At 42.3% G+C, this 15,893-nt stretch overlaps 1 non-coding gene across 1 annotated transcript; it reads left to right on the top strand.

Annotated features, from left to right (window-relative positions):
* Positions 1-405: 405 nt before the first annotated feature.
* Positions 406-474, top strand: TRNAA-UGC (transfer RNA alanine (anticodon UGC)). The gene has a single exon. It is a non-coding gene; the product is annotated as a tRNA-Ala (tRNA).
* The last annotated feature ends 15,419 nt before the right edge of the window (positions 475-15,893 follow it).

The raw sequence follows: 15,893 nt of genomic DNA, 5'->3' as shown, positions 1-15,893 counted from the left end.
GCAGACCCCTCCCATTAACTATATAAATACAAAGCCCCAAACTCTGGAAGTGGGGGGTGGGGAACTAACCAATTTCTTAAAGAAGATTTCAATAGTAAGGATGACATGAATGGGCCAGGGGTAGAATGGATAAATTTATTCTGGTTTTTTAATTTATTCTTTAAAAAACAACAACAACTGGACCTGAAGAGTGATTTAATGCCTGGTTCATCTCTGAGGCAATTAACTTTATAATGAGATCTAAAGAGGCTCACAAGAGTTTCTTGCTATATGTAGCTGCTGAATGAGAGCAGCAAATGTGTGCAGTTCACAAACTGACATTAGGCAAGACTTGTCTTTGGCTTACTCTTGTATTTCTACTACTGACTAATGTCCAAGGGACGGGAGCTGGTTCTATGGAGAAGGGCAATAGCTCAGTGGTAGGGTATCTGCTTTGCATGCAGAAGGTCCCAGGTTCAATCCCTGGCATCTGCAGGAAGAGTTGGGAATGCTATCTGCCTGCAAGCCCAGAGAACTGGTGCCAGTCAGTGAAGACCATACCGAGCAAGATGGACCAATGGCCTGATTCAGTATAAGGTGGAATTCAATGTCCATGCTTTGATGCTCGTTCCATGTGCAACAGCATTTCTGCTTGCCAGGTGAAACTATCTCTCCCCGCCCCCTGCATACTGTTCCAGGCATTCCCTCTGCCCTCCAGAGTGGATTTGGGGAAGGCATAGTGGACATGCAGGGAGAGAAGATGGATGGGAAGATGGGGGAAATCCCCTTACACCAGTAGGAGTCCTTGCACTGGCTTCTGCTAGCAAGACAACTGAGCTGAATCCAGACCGATTATGATCCACTGAGGTCAATTTCATCAGATCGACAGCTTCATATTTGATAATGTCTCCGGGTTTCTTTACTTTTTTTGTGTAAGCTACCGTACAGACAAAACTGACATTAGTTTAAGTGCACTTTGTTCAAGCCTTTGACAAGTCAATATTTTTGTTTTACTTGAATGACTTTAGAATACTGCATTATTATATTTTTAATTACTTGGGATATGGATTTTCTTTTCACCGAGGAACTGAATATTGGCTTGCACAGTGCATTTTATTGGTATTAATGAGTCACGAAGCTGGTATGACTATCATTTCCCCAAGTAATTCTTGGGACTGAAATTCTGGTGACAACTTCTATACTGGCAATCTTACATTTATCAGCTGAACAAACCATGACCTTTTGAAAATGTCATTTTGAGAATTTTTTTTATTTTTATGTTTTGCTGGACAACATTGAGGAGATGTAATGATACCTTCTTTGCTGCCATCACCACCACAACATATGCTTTAAAATGTCATTGCAATTTGCTTTCTACCAAATCAAACTATTGGTCCATCTAGATCCATATAACCTCCACTGACTCCAGAGTTTCTGACAAGAATCCTTTCCATCCCTATCTGGATACAGCAGGGATTGGACCTGGGAATTTCTGCATGCAATACACAGGCCCTTCCCCTCAGCCAGGGATGGGCAACCTTCAGTTGTTGTGCTTCAATCTCATCAGTTCCAGCCAGCATGACCAATGGTCAAGGATGATGAGAGTTGTAGTCCATCGACATCTTGAGGGTCACAGGTTTCCAATCTCTCTCCTAAACTCTGCTCAACCAGATTTGCCCCAGTTGCCCCCCCCCACACTCCAGTTAACTTCCCTGTGACTAGGGAATGTACAAATTTGACCATTTTGGTTCTCTAAGTGTCTCAGTTTTCCGTGATAATTGAGTTATTTGCATAAAAAAATCTTAATGAAAAATTGTCAGCATTTTGGGGCAAATTTCTCCCAACAAACATTTAAGTATGTGATTTTGACTGATGAACATGTAATTCCCCCATATATAATATAATTTTGCTTATACTGTATATGCATTTTTGCACACATTACTTGGCTAGAGAACTGCATTGCAAAAATTGAAAGAAGTGAGAATTTTGAAGAACAGCTGTGTTTTAGTTACAGGTAGGTAGCCGTGTTGGTCTGGGTCGAAGTAAAATAAAAAAATTCCTTCAGTAGCACCTTAAAGACCAACTAAGTTTTTATTTTGGTATGAGCTTTCGTGTGCATGCACACTTCTGCTGTGTTTTAGTTCACATAATGTTTCAGAAAGTGTGAATTTGACAGGTTTGCCCTTCAGTGCAAACTGAATCAAATTTCTACCTCATCCCTACCTGCAACTTCATCCAAATATCAGAGTCATAGAGGAAGCCAAGAAGTCATTGCTGGGTAGAGGTGGTATCTAGGCAAAACTTTGTCAAGAACTTTGAGAAACATTTTTATTCTGTTGATTTATCATACTGGTGACAATAGTAAGGCTGGCATAAAATACATGAGAAAGTTCTGGCAGCCAGTTGGATCCCCTAGTCTTCAGAGGTGAATAATTAAAGATGGCTCACAAGGAGCACTCCACTCAGCCTAGCCCTTTTGAATATTTTGGGGAAATTGCCCAGACGGAATAGTTTTTTTTATTGAATTGTGCATTGTGTTTTTAACTTTTAACTAGTTTATGTGTTATGCATTTTACTGTTGCATCCTTCCCTGGAGTCCTGTGATGAAAGGCAGGATATAAATGATACATGTCATCTTGTAAAGAGATCTCAACCTGCATTTGTATTAGAAAGAAGGAACAAAGGAAACTTTCAAATGTTCCTGGAGTTCCACGCGCTAGCTAATTAGGGGTATGAAACACATGCGTTTAAATAAGCATTGGAGACAGCCTGAGATTTGAGAAATCAGAAGCGCCTGTCAAATGCCAAGCATTTCAGTGACATGTTCGGCAAAAAGACACAATCATGCACTCAAAATGCAAACATGGAAATAAAACAACTTATCTCTTCACAGTTGTTCCAAGATAGATCACGTCTTTTTCCTTCTGCATAGCAATACCTGATTTAGACAGAGATTAGGCAGAGAGTTTACATTATACATGGAGATTAAACCTTAGCTGAAGTTAGCAGAAATGGAGAAAGGAGGCAAAGAATTTTAAGTAGAGCTTGATAGTGCATACTCTGTGGTTACATGGAAGATTTGCCATCTCTTATGAATAATGCATACAATATGCCTCTCTTCGCAAAATAATAACCCATCTAGTGAAATGTTTGAAAGAGGCTGCAATTTACCTGGCCAGAGAGGAGACAACACAGATATTAGTTGGCTCATTATCAGTCAAAATGGCTTTGCTTCAGGCAGTTTACAATTCCAAACCCCACATCTGGATCCTATGGATCCCTTTAGTTGTAATCATACATAGCTGGGCACTGCATGCGTGGGAAATCCACAACGCTATTCTGCCTATCAGTTGTAATCTGAATTTAAAAGGTCATTACTAAGTGTTAGGGAAGTTTACATCAATGTATTTTGACCAAGCATCAGCACTGGGTGGTGGACAGCTCAAAGCATGCATCTCAGCAGGATTGGGAGTGGATTTCAGATGGAGGTGGACCATTGGGACAGATCCTGTAGGTCAGTGGCTCAAAAACTGAGGCAATCTGGAGGCAATCGGTCACACAGGTCAGGGTCCAAGCCAAGGTAGCCTGGAAAGGGATGAAGGAAGTAGCAAGCCGGAAGGTAGGCTGGCAGAAAGGGACAGAATGAAGAGGACAGGAAGACTAGGAAGCTACACAAAGCTAGAAAATGACTGTTGACCAGGACCTAGCCTTCACCTTTCTAGTCAGGTCAGATTAGAAGGAATCAACAGTATCCAGGAGGATAGAACCATGGTAGAACCTGGAAGACAAGTCTACTCTTTCTTCCTCTATTGTGCAGCGCTAGGAAGGACCACAGCTCAGGAATAGAGCACAAGCTTCAGATGCAGAGGTTTCAGGTTCAATTAGCTGCTGGTGAGGCTGGGAACATCCACAGTCTGAAACCCAGGAAAGACACTGTCAGTCATTGTGAATCAGGATTCTTCAATCTTGGGTCTCCAGATGTTTGACTATAACTCCCATCATCTCCAGCTAGCCACACCAACCAGGCATTTAACCTAATTGCAAGGTGTGGTTTGCATTCTCCATAGTTTATATCTCCAGCCTTGGTTTGAACTTCCAAATATACAAGCAAACCATTGCTAAAAGCTGCTTGTTAATTTCCCATCTGCTCACCACTCCAGTATCTAAGAGTGGTGGCCACTGGACGTGGAACACTGGACTTGATCATTTGTCAATTCAGACATCATGCTAAATCATGGTTTACAACCCTGCTTCAATACAGAGTGCCTGGATCTGGTTCGCTGACTGATTTCATGTCAATATTTGTTGAGGCTCCACACTAAACCATAGTGAATCTTTGTTAACTGTGGCCTGAGGTGCTGCCTGAACTGAGCCTGTGTGTTCACATTAATTTTGAACCATAACTGCTGCATTGAGAAATTGAGTAATATCTCTAACACTTCATCAACTTTACCAGTTTGAAGAGATTGTGTTGTATGAGAAAAATAAACATAAACATTTCCTGCTATATGGCGTAACGAATTGTGAACATGATAGACAATGTGCCATAACAATAATGGCACCAGCATATCATTTTGATATGCTACTTATCTGGAGTGTAAAAGAGCACAGACTTTCCTTTCCCTTCTTCCTCATTAACTTTCAAAGTGGGGAAGCCTTTGCACAATGTATGTGCAGTTCCACATTGTGTTTGACAAGAATATTATACATTCTGCACAAAACAATGTACTTGTCACTAAAGAAAAAATGAGCAGCATTGAACTACCCATGGAGCTTCAGTGTGAAGATTTACATTCATCTATGTCAAGATGAAGGATTCATTACCTACATACGGTATATCCTGCTGACTTTAGAAAACAAACACAATCTGTAATTCCACACCACGTTTTCCAAAATGGCTAGACTGCAGCAGATTGCTTCAGTAGGTCAAAAGAACTTCAACATATGTATGAGTCAGAACCAACTTTTCTGATATAGGTGTGAGTTAGTTTCATGAATGGTTTAACACTATATGAGGGACAAACTTGCCTCAATCCATCCTGACATTCAATTGCAATTTCATTCCTGGTATTTTCTGTTCTATTAAAATTGCTTTTTTTTTACAAGTCTTTCTTCTCCATCCATTGATGCAGAAATACATATTTTTATGCATGTCCATCATGTGCTATTATATACATACCTCAGCCATCAGCAGATATGTACACATTTATTCCTGGATTTGAACAGGATCCTCATTTCACTCAAGTCACTTTGCAGAGTTTGAAAGCAATGATTATACAACTGGTAACTACAGCTTAACAGCATCCTTGGGATGCCATAAAGAGTTGACTGAAAACTGAAAGCAAATCAAATAGAAGAAAAGAATGTTTGAAGCCAACATATGTTCCTATAAAATTTAATGTGGTTTTTTGCAAAGGCTTTTGTGGGTGTGAGTGCAATAAAGGCAATTCATTAAGCTCAACGGTGCACATTACATGACATTCAAAGTTAAGCTTTAGCATTTCAAGGAACAAATAAAGAGCACTAGATTATAAAACAAACTTTCATTTTATAGTGGGGGGAGGGGAGAAAGCAAAATAATTATGGTAATTAGAAATGCTACTCAATTTACTGAACACATATCGTCTGCAATTTTATTAGATAGAGATAATACCATGTCATCCATTGCAGCACAGATTACTATAAATACAATGAAGAGATACTATTGTTCCCATTCTCGTAGCAGGAGCACATTTCCCCTTTCCCCTTCCTGTAAGAAGACTCAGGAGCTCAACTCCTAGAGGGAGAGGTGGAGAGAAGGACCATGTAGGGGGGGGGGCTGATGGCTGATGGGAAGAGGGTTGGAGAGTGGCTTTGTAAGCCTGCTCCTCTGCTGAGCTCTTCTTTCTTACATGTGCCTTTTTGCTGTACTCTCCCCTCCTTGCTATATGCTAGTTGCCTGTTAGAAGGGGCTGAGTAGGACTGTTTCGAGAGAGAGGTCTTCATTGCCTGTAGGATGCCTTCTTTTCCACCTACTTCACACTGTTGAGATAAATTAGGTTGGCATTTTGGAGTGGATTGGTTGAGTTGCTCTTTGAGGTATTGAGTCCAGGCAGGTGAGGGAGTTGAGGTGAGAATCTTTAGGTACTGAGGCATTATTGCATTAAGGACACCCGTTAGGGATCGGCACCACAGTGGGACTTGCAGGGGTACCCTTTAGGCCTGACATGCACATTTGGGTTGAATGCATTTGGGGCCTTGGTGTGTGTGTGTGTGTGTGTGTGTGTGTGTGTGTGTTGGGCTCATAACCAAGGCTCATATAGCAAGGAGGGAGTAATTTCCTTCCCTTCCTTTACTGGAGAGCCATAGCCTGTGGCTGTATCACAAGCCCAGGGGTCTGGAGAGATGTTTTCCTACCAGAATTAGATAAATTCTTCACCTGCCTATACTTTATGAATCTGGTTGATTTGGTTTGCCTGTCTTAAGCGTTTTCTTTTGGCGGTGGAGGGCAGTTGAAAACATGTTTATGTATTAGTTTATTGTGTTATTGATGAGAATGACCAGAAAATATTTATTTATCAGCTATTTCAGACCTCTATCCTTGGGACTATCCTCATGTCACACTTCTGGGAAGGAAGAGCTGGTAGGGGAGACACTGGCCGGGCTCCTCCTCGCAAAGGTGACTGGGTGGGCTCACTTTCCAGCGACCATTTGGGGCCTCACTTCTCTTCAGCTATGTCCCTCTCCGGTCCTACTTCATTGAGTGCCTTGCCCTCCTTGAGCATTTTGCCTGGCAAGAATGTGCTTTTCAACTATTATTGCCCAACCAGTGTTAATGAATGAGATGTTTTTTCTTTATGTTTGTTCATGTTGAATAAAGGGGCATGAAGGCATTTCCCATCCAAATGTTATCATATTCAGTGGGCGGGATAAATAGTTTTTGGGATGGCTGTGTATGTATGTATGTATGTATAAGACCTACTGTTTCAGTTGGCTGCTTAGTACAGTGGTACCTCTGGTTACGAACTTAATTTGTTCCAGAGGTCCATTCTTAACCTGAAACCTTTCTTAACCTGAGCTAACTTTAGCTAATGGGGCCTCCCTCTGCCGCCACACCGCCAGCACGCGATTTCTGTTCTCATCCTGAGGCAAAGTTCTTAACCTGAGGTACTACATCTGGGTTAGCAGAGTCTGTAACCCAAAGTGTTCGTAACCTGAGGTGTTTGTAACCCAAGGTACCACTGTAGTATGCTTACACAGAGTATGTGGACAAGTGTGTGGAATGGATTAAGTGACATCCTGGGATCCCACCTTGTCAGGGTGCATGGTGTCATATCCACTGTAAATGGATTCACCTGTCCCAATGGTATTTTTGAGCACCAAGCAGAGCCTGTTTTCTTCTGCACATTTCTTTCAACACCTTGTGATTTCCCCCTTCTGATTCTCATGACTAAAATGTTTCAGCTCTAGGCTCATAATGTTAAGTAGCTGTTTCAGGACCATTATGCCAACATTCTAGGATCCACCACTGACTAAAATGTTTGGATCAAGGTGCCAGTCTGTGTGTTTAGTTAAAATTCCATAATGAGAAAGTAGTATTTAAATAGAGTAGTTGGGTCAAGGGAGAGAGCCAAGAATGAATCTTACCTGCTAGAGCTGGGCCTCTTGGCACACATCACGTTCTATATTCAAAGAAAATATCTTCGATGATATTTATTTAAAACAATTGTTCAGCAATCGGAAAAGTACTTTTCGAAAAGTGTCCAGGATCATTTCAATTCTAAACTAGCTGATAGGAACGGAGTGCCATATTTATTTATTTTTGACAATAGGAATGGTTCTTACATTATTATTTTTCTTTATGTGAACGAAAAGTAGTTTACCATTTCCCCTCAACAGCCCACATATAAACAAGGCAACAAATATTAACAGGTAAGGGACAAAAAGAATCACAAGTGTGATTCTTTCTTTCTTACTCAATCTCCATGGTTATAATCAGATAATATGAAAAATGTAACTTGGTTCCTATCATTCTCACAGCTTCCTGCACTCCTCTGGGACTGATGGAAGTGTAGAAAGGAATAGAGCTCTGTGGCTTGTGGAGCTAGCACTCATGCCAGTCTTTGGCCCCATCCAAAGGAGCGTCTCCACCACCATCGTTCAGCCTAGCTACTGAGGTCCAGCTGTGAGGGCCTTCTGGTGGTTCCTTCACTGTGAGAGGTGAGGTTACAGGGAACCAGGCAGAAGGCCTTCTTGGTAGTGGTGCTCACCCTGTGCAACGCCCTCCCATCAGATGTCAAGGAAATAAACAACTATCTGACTTTTATAAGACATCTGAAAGCAGCCCTGTTTAGGGAAGTTTTTAATGTCTAAGGTTTTACAATTTTTATGTGCTGTAAGTCACCCAGAGTGGCTGGTGTATAAACAAACAAACAACAACAACATCCGTACTATACATTTAAAGCAGTACCACTATAAACAGCCATGGCTTATCCCCAGTAATCTTAGGAGTGCTGAGAGTTGTTAGGGGACATCTATTCTCCTCACAGAGCTACAATCCTCAGTGTTTCCTGTGAGGAAGGATTGATAGGGGTGATCAGTGAGCTGGTCAGATTTCCTGACATCAAATTATTTAGATTGCCAAACCAAAATGTGATAGCAAACAGCTTTGGATGGAATACTCTAATACTCTAACTGGCACTCAGATGGCAAATGCAGTTTAATGTAAGGAAGTGTGAAGTGATGCATATTGGAGCAAAAATCCCAATCTCACATATACAGACCAAAGCTCAAGATCAGAGAGATGGATAAAGCCCAAAACATCTCACAAAAGGAGCAAACACAAATTTGAAATTCATGTTGATGTGCTGGCTAGATACACATTGGTTGGTCTCTTTGTCAGAAGCTGGAACATGGTGTTCATGAAAGTTAGGGAGAAAACTTCCTTCTTTACCAGTTCTCACCTCCTTTTTGCTTTGAGAGAGGCATGCTATTTAAAGATGTCACTGAGCTTTGCAAATCCCGACTTAGAAATATGAATCTTGGCATTTCATAATGCTGACCTCAAATGCAAGGGAGCAATTATCACTGTGAATGCTCTCCAGCTTGCAAGAAAAAGAAAGAGTTTCTGCGCATGTGTAGAGAAGTTTTTAACAAAGGAATTTTTGGTCAAAATCCTTGCCACCAATCAATGATCATGCTTATTGGGCTGGGTGTCCACCAGTATGCAGATGATACCCAGCTCTACCTGTCCTTCAAATCAGTACCAGTGAGGTACTGGTGGTGAAGGTCCAGTGTGAGTGTCTGGAGGGGGTTGGCGGATGGATGGTGGCTAACAGATTGAAGTTGAATCCTGACAAGATAGAAGTACTGTTTTGGGGGGACAGGGGGCGGGTGGGTGTGGGGGAATCCTTGGTCCTGAATGGGGTAACTGTGCCCCTGAAGGACCAGGTGCACAACCTGGGAGTCATCTTGGACTCACAGCTGTCCTTGGAGGCGCAGGTCAATTCTGTGTCCAGGGCAGCTGTCTACTAGCTCCATCTGGTACACAGGCTGAGACCCTACCTGCCCGTGGACTGTCTCGCCAGAGCGGTGCATGCCCTGGTTATCTCCCACTTGGACTACTGCAATGCGCTCTACATGGGGCTACCTTTGAAGGTGACCCGGAAAATGCAACTAGACTGGTGACTGGGAGTGGCTGCCGAGACCATATAACACTGGTCCTGAAAGACCTATGTTGGCTCCCAGTACGCAGAGTACCTGCTCCGGCACCTGGAGCAGGGCGGGGGGGGCTGGCGGCGGGGGGGCTAGCGGGGGGGTGCTCCTAGCCATCTGTGCGGCAAGCGTCCTAGCCATGGGGGGGGGTTTGCTGTTAGCTGCCCGTACAGCAAGCGTCCGGGGGGGGCAGCGAGCATTGGGGGGAGCATGGCGATGTCACCCCACCTCAGGGATGGCACCCAGGTCAGACTGCCCCCTGCCCCCCTTCCTCCACCAATGCCAGGATGTTTCTGAGCACAATTCAAATTGTTGGTGCTGACCTTTAAAGCCCTAAATGGCCTTGGCCCAGTTGAAGGAGCTGAAGGAGTGTCTCCACCCCCATCGCTCAGCCTGGACACTGAGGTCCTCCTCCAAGGGTATTCTGCTGGTTCCCTCACTATGAGAAGCAAAATTACAGGGAACCAGGCAGAGGGCCTTCTAGGTAGTAGCTCCCTTCTTGTGGAATGCTCTCCCTTCAGATGTCAAGGAAATAAACAACTTTCTGACTTTCAGAAGACATCAGAAGGCAGCCCTGGTTAGGGAAATTTTTAAGGAATGATGCTTTTATTATGTTTTTAGCTATGTTGTAAGCCACCCAGAGTGGCTGGGGAAGCCCGGCCAGATGGGCGGGGTATAAATAATAAAATTATTATTGCTGCTGCTGCTGCTGCTGTTGTTGTAATGCCTTCTGCTTATTTGATCCAGGCCTTAATGCCCTACAGCTTGAGTGCAGCAACAAATAGAAATAATTTCTCAAATGCATTTGCAATGCAGTGCTTTCTACATTCTTCTTTGTGAATCTTACTGCCAGCCTAGTGATTGTAACCTCTCACTTTTTGTTTACTATTACACCTTATGCATTTAGGTGCTGGTTCTTTGATTTTTGTACCTTGCAAAAATGACTTTAGCACTCAGGAAAATGTAGGAGTAAATGGAAAAGCAGAAGCCGTACTTGATTGACTCAGAAGTGTTCATGCACTTGTAATCATGTCGCTACCTTCACCAAAATGAGGATAAGGTTTCTAAAGCTTCACATGACTAGCAAATATTTTCTCATCTCACACATTCCACACCACTGGTTTCCAGTTAGTCACTTTCATTACTAGATGTTACTCACTTTCCCAGATTAGAGCCATATATCTGCATTAACATCACATCCCTCTCAGGTTTCAAACTATCATTACAAGGCAATGACTCTCACCAAAATATATCAGAAACAAGTCTGATAATGTTGGCATACTGTGTGCTGCAAGGTATGTTTTAGAAGATGTTTGCCATGCAAAAATTATGAATCATGGTGAGCTGCTGACGTCAAGCACAAGTGATGTCAGAAGTCATGACACATAGCAGCAGTTTGTGTTCTGCATAAGTCTAAAATACAAGCAAAACTGGCCTTGATTCATGGAGAGGCTCATTGGAGGGTAATGGTAATAGTCCCCAATTTCTCCTCATTCCTCAGACCTCAGAGCATTCTCCTCCTTTGGAAAAGCATCACACAACCTGTCCAATATAATGAACTGGCAGGACTATGGGAAGGAGGAAGAGGATGCCAGAGAGGGGTGTGGCCGGGATACTGGAGAATGGGGAAGGAGAGGTTGGTGTAGGAAGTACAGGGTGATGGAGGGGATGATGAGGGGAAGGGGGTCTGTACACAGGATATCACCAGAGCCAGAGGGGCCTCTGTCTCCACAAACATGGTGGGCTCTGAGGCGTAATGAGCAGTGGGCTCCAGAAGGCTGAGGCAGGCAAGGGACCACAGCTCACTAGCCAAGTGGCTAGTGGGACTTGCTAGCTCTGGGAGGAGAGGTGTGATTGCTCAGCCGGAGTAGGCTCAGAATATGTGAGGGTCACATGCCTCATCAAGCCCAGATGCTGCAATCAGTATGCAAAGTGCTAAAGGGCAGCAGAGCTGATTTGTTGTGTCTCAACTGCCCATGGTGATGGACCTCAGCTTGGATGCTCCAGGATCTATGCGGGACTGTACTCAAACCGAGGTATGACTGCACTGAGGACTTTCTTTCTTCAATAGGCCTTGTAAGTGGAGATTCTTACCCTACTAGCGGTATGTATCTGTATTAGAAATGGTTTTTACATAGACTTTTATTGCTTATGATTTTTAAATGAACAATTGTTTTGGAATGTCTCCTGAGGGAAGTGACTCATAAATGAAACAAATAACCAAAAGGAATAAGTAGACACACTTCCGGAATGGCGCGCTGAAGCCGGTCGAGGCTCTGCTCTCCCGATAACTTTGAAGCAGACCTGACGTTCGAGAGGGTGAAAGACGGGGAGCTTGGCGTGAGTTATCCCCGACCCCAGGGGGGAATCTTGGGGACTAGTGCCTGCGGTGGCGTGCAGGGGTCCTCTGCAAAAACCAGAGAGAGACCCTAGCGCTAAAGGCAATTTAACCCCTCTCGGCGTCCAACGCCCAAAGCCCGGTTAAGAAAGCGCCGAACTCTCCGAAAACAACAAACTGCCGATAACAGCAAGGCGCCCCCTCCCTAAACAACTATAAAGCCGGGAATACCCCAAATCTCCGCATAGTGAAAGCGGGAGACAGGAGGGAAGCGCCAGAAGCGTTCTAAATTATCTCGCGGCAGAGACTTTTAACAACTGAAAAGGGGGACCGCGACAGAGTACAGAACAGAGTTACAGTCTGTCAGTATAACTGGCAAGAGAAATAAATAAACAACTTACCACATAGAACGGTACAAACCGGCTGTCTCATGCACCAGGAAAAACGGACGATATCACTTTAAATGCTCCATAGTGCCCGTCCGCCATATTAGGAAAACTTCCAGTTGAGAAGAAGGTAAAGAGAGAGACAGCGGCAAACAAAGACGGGACTAAGGAGCAGAACAAACAGCGACGTGTGTGGTTAAGCTAGACGCTACATCAATAGATCTTTGCAGACAATCTTTGTAGATGACCGCCACCTAGTGGCCAGATCCAACTTGGCAGGGGGAAAGAAGTAATCCCCCAAAAGTAACCCTCTAATAGCAGGACATCACTATTGGACATTATAAATAAGCAAAATATGGACATGTAAAAAGACCAAAGAGGGGATTCCCAAAAATTTCTTTTTGAAACGCCATTATAAGTGGAAAGAAAAGACTTAATTCAAATTAAACTCCTGATGGGCTCTAAAAGAGGTCTTGCTGCTAGCGGTGCGAACTCAGCTTTAAATCAACAACGTAGAACATCGCTACTTGACTCCGAAAGCAACATGGAAATGAAAGAACTGGTCTCAGCATTGGAGAGAATGGAAAAAAATTTGAGTGACAAAATCACAAATTTGGATGGAAATATAAAACTAATAGACAGTAAAATGGAGAATATGGGTTCAAAGATAGAAAATAATTCCAAATTGATTGTGGACCTTTCTGAACAAATCAATCAAATAGCTGGGAAAAATAAAGAAATAGAAGCTTCGATGCAAGAAGTTAAAATCAAAACACAGAAGCAAGAGGACCAGATGAAAAAGATCCAACAAGACCAGAAAGAAGCGAAAAGGCTTCAGGAAAAAAATAAAGAGGAAATCGACAAGCTTAAGAGAATCCAGGAAGAAACATATGACGCAATTGCGATCTTGGAAATGAAACAAAAAGAGCTTACTCTCCGAGTGAGAGGCGTCAAGGAAGAACAGGACGAAGACATATCTTCCAAACTAGTAAAAGCTATTGCGAACTGGCTCGATGTGCAGGAGGAAGACTTACTATTAGACATTGAAAAGATATTTCGAATAAGATCGAACAAAGGTGTCAGAGGCCCTGGTATGGCTACTCTAGAGTGACGACTCCAGCATGGTCTTTTAAGGCTTTTATTAAGTGCTGATTATTTACAGTGTTCAGAGCAATAAAAATGCATCCTTAAGGTGAGGTGTCAGAACTCCCGAATGGCGATTGGCGCGTTTTCTTCCAGCACCACAACTTTGGCAGACCCAACCTCTTCCCCCTACGTTTGCGTCGCAATTCGGGAGTTGGGGGGATTGGCCTCCCCCCCGTGCGTCCAACTTCCTGTCCCACCTGAGGCATGGGCTCCACAACCCTGCCTGAGCCTCGGACACCACTTCCTGACTCTCCGCTGGAGGCAGAGCTCTCCTTACTCTCTCCCGCGCTTGGTGATGGGCTGGAACTTAAGATGGGAGGGACTTCCCTGTATCCCTCGTCCCTCACAAAAGGTAAAGGAAGAAAGGGTCCAGGGGACTGCCTACTATTCCTCAACTCGACATTACTAAGAGACAAATTACTATCAAAAGGCAGAACAGACCCACTACACATCGATGGAACACAAGTCGAGATAAAGAAAGAGATGCCTACCAGAATCTTGAAAAAGAGGGAGAACTATAGATTCATAACATCGGCGTTATGGAAAAATAACATTAGGTTTAAATGGGAATTCCCGGAAGGGATAACATTTACATATAAAGACAGAAAACGAACTTATAGATCAGTAGAGGAGACTAAAATATTTTGGAGAAAATACTGGGACGAGCTAGGTGGGGAGAAACTACCAGAGGCAAAGGGAGACAGCAAGTAATTCTGTGGGGAATGAAAGTCTTTTTAGCATTTGTAAAGTAAAGCTCATTTTTTTGTTTTTCTTCTTTCCCTTACAAAGGAATCTCATTTGTTTATATTTGCTTACATTTTTCTGTTAACGGTTTACGTTTTGCTTTTTTTTTGTTTGTTTCTGTTTTTTCTTTTTTCTTTTTTTTAATTTTCATCTAGAGAGTGATTTGCCTGACATTGTTTCATTGTTTACTGATATTTTTTAGGCTTATCCTCCTTTTTATCCCTCTGTATCTACCTGGTTACCATTTGACAGGTGGATATAGGGTAGTAATAAGAACTCATTATATATATAATAAAGGGCAACCATGTTGAAGTGCATCTCTTGGAATATAAACGGATTGAATAGTAAATATAAGAGGAATAAGACAGAATGTTTATTAAAAAAAAGAAATGGGACGTAATCTGTATGCAGGAAACGCATATTGTACAAAACCATATAAGAGTGCTAAAAAACAGCAGACTGGGCCTCGAATTTATATCTTCAGGTACAGAAAAAAAGAGAGGGATAGTTATGTACATAAATGGAGTGTTAAAACCAAAACTATTATTTAAGGACGAGGAGGGTAGGATATTGGGAGTAGAAACGCATACAAGAGAAGGAAAAATAATAATAGTGGGCATTTATGCCCCCAACGACAAGAAAGATGAATTCTTTAAAAAGGTAGAAGAGGCATTATGGGACCACATGGGAGATAATATGATAGTGATGGGAGACCTAAACGGGGTGGTCTCAATAGAGCTGGATAGAACGCACAGGGACAAAGAAATTAAATCAGGTAAACTCCCTCAATCTTTTTTTCAATTTGTGGAAAACTACGACCTGCATGACGCTTGGAGAATCAAAAACCCCAATGTTAGAGACATTACCCACTATTCGGATGCACAGAAATCGGGAGGAAGAATTGATGCAATCTGGATTTCAAGGAAACTAAGACTACATCTAGAAAAGGCCGAAATATTAAATAAGTCAGTCTCTGATCATAACCCTGTAATAATTCAATTAAAATTTAAAAGCAAAACAAAGGGGAGATGGAGGCTTAATGATGAGATATGGAGGGAAGAACAAAGGGTTATTAAGGCCAAGGAGACGCTCAAGGAATTTTTTGAGATAAATGAAAGCCAAGGATCAGATAGGAAAATTATATGGGAAGCAAGTAAGGCTTACATGAGGGGGTTTGGGATACAACAGATGGGCAGGATAAGGAGGGAAAAGCAGAAAAATATTTTAGAAATTAACGAACAAATAAGAGGTAAAGAAAAAGAATTGGTCAAATTTCCAAAAAATGACGAAATAAAACAACAAATTAAATTATTGCAAGCACATTTGATGGATTTGGTCAACAAAGAGGTGGAGAAAAAAATTATTTGGACAAAACAAAAATACTTTGAACAGGCAAACAAACCCGGAAGAATGTTAGCCTGGGCGATAAAAGAAAGACAGGCTAATAAAATAATAAATAATATAATAGATGAAGGAAAGGAAATTACGGACATTGACCAAATTAAAGATAAATTTGTGAGCTATTACAAGAATTTATACAAAGAGGTGGATATCGATAAAAAGGAAGCCACAAATTACATACTTGATAACAACTTACATGAAATTAA

The sequence above is a fragment of the Zootoca vivipara genome, chromosome 9, assembly GCF_963506605.1.
Source record: "Zootoca vivipara chromosome 9, rZooViv1.1, whole genome shotgun sequence".
Taxonomy (NCBI): Eukaryota; Metazoa; Chordata; class Lepidosauria; order Squamata; family Lacertidae; genus Zootoca; species Zootoca vivipara.
Note: the sequence above shows the minus strand (reverse complement) of the source record. Positions and strands in the feature narration are given on the sequence as shown.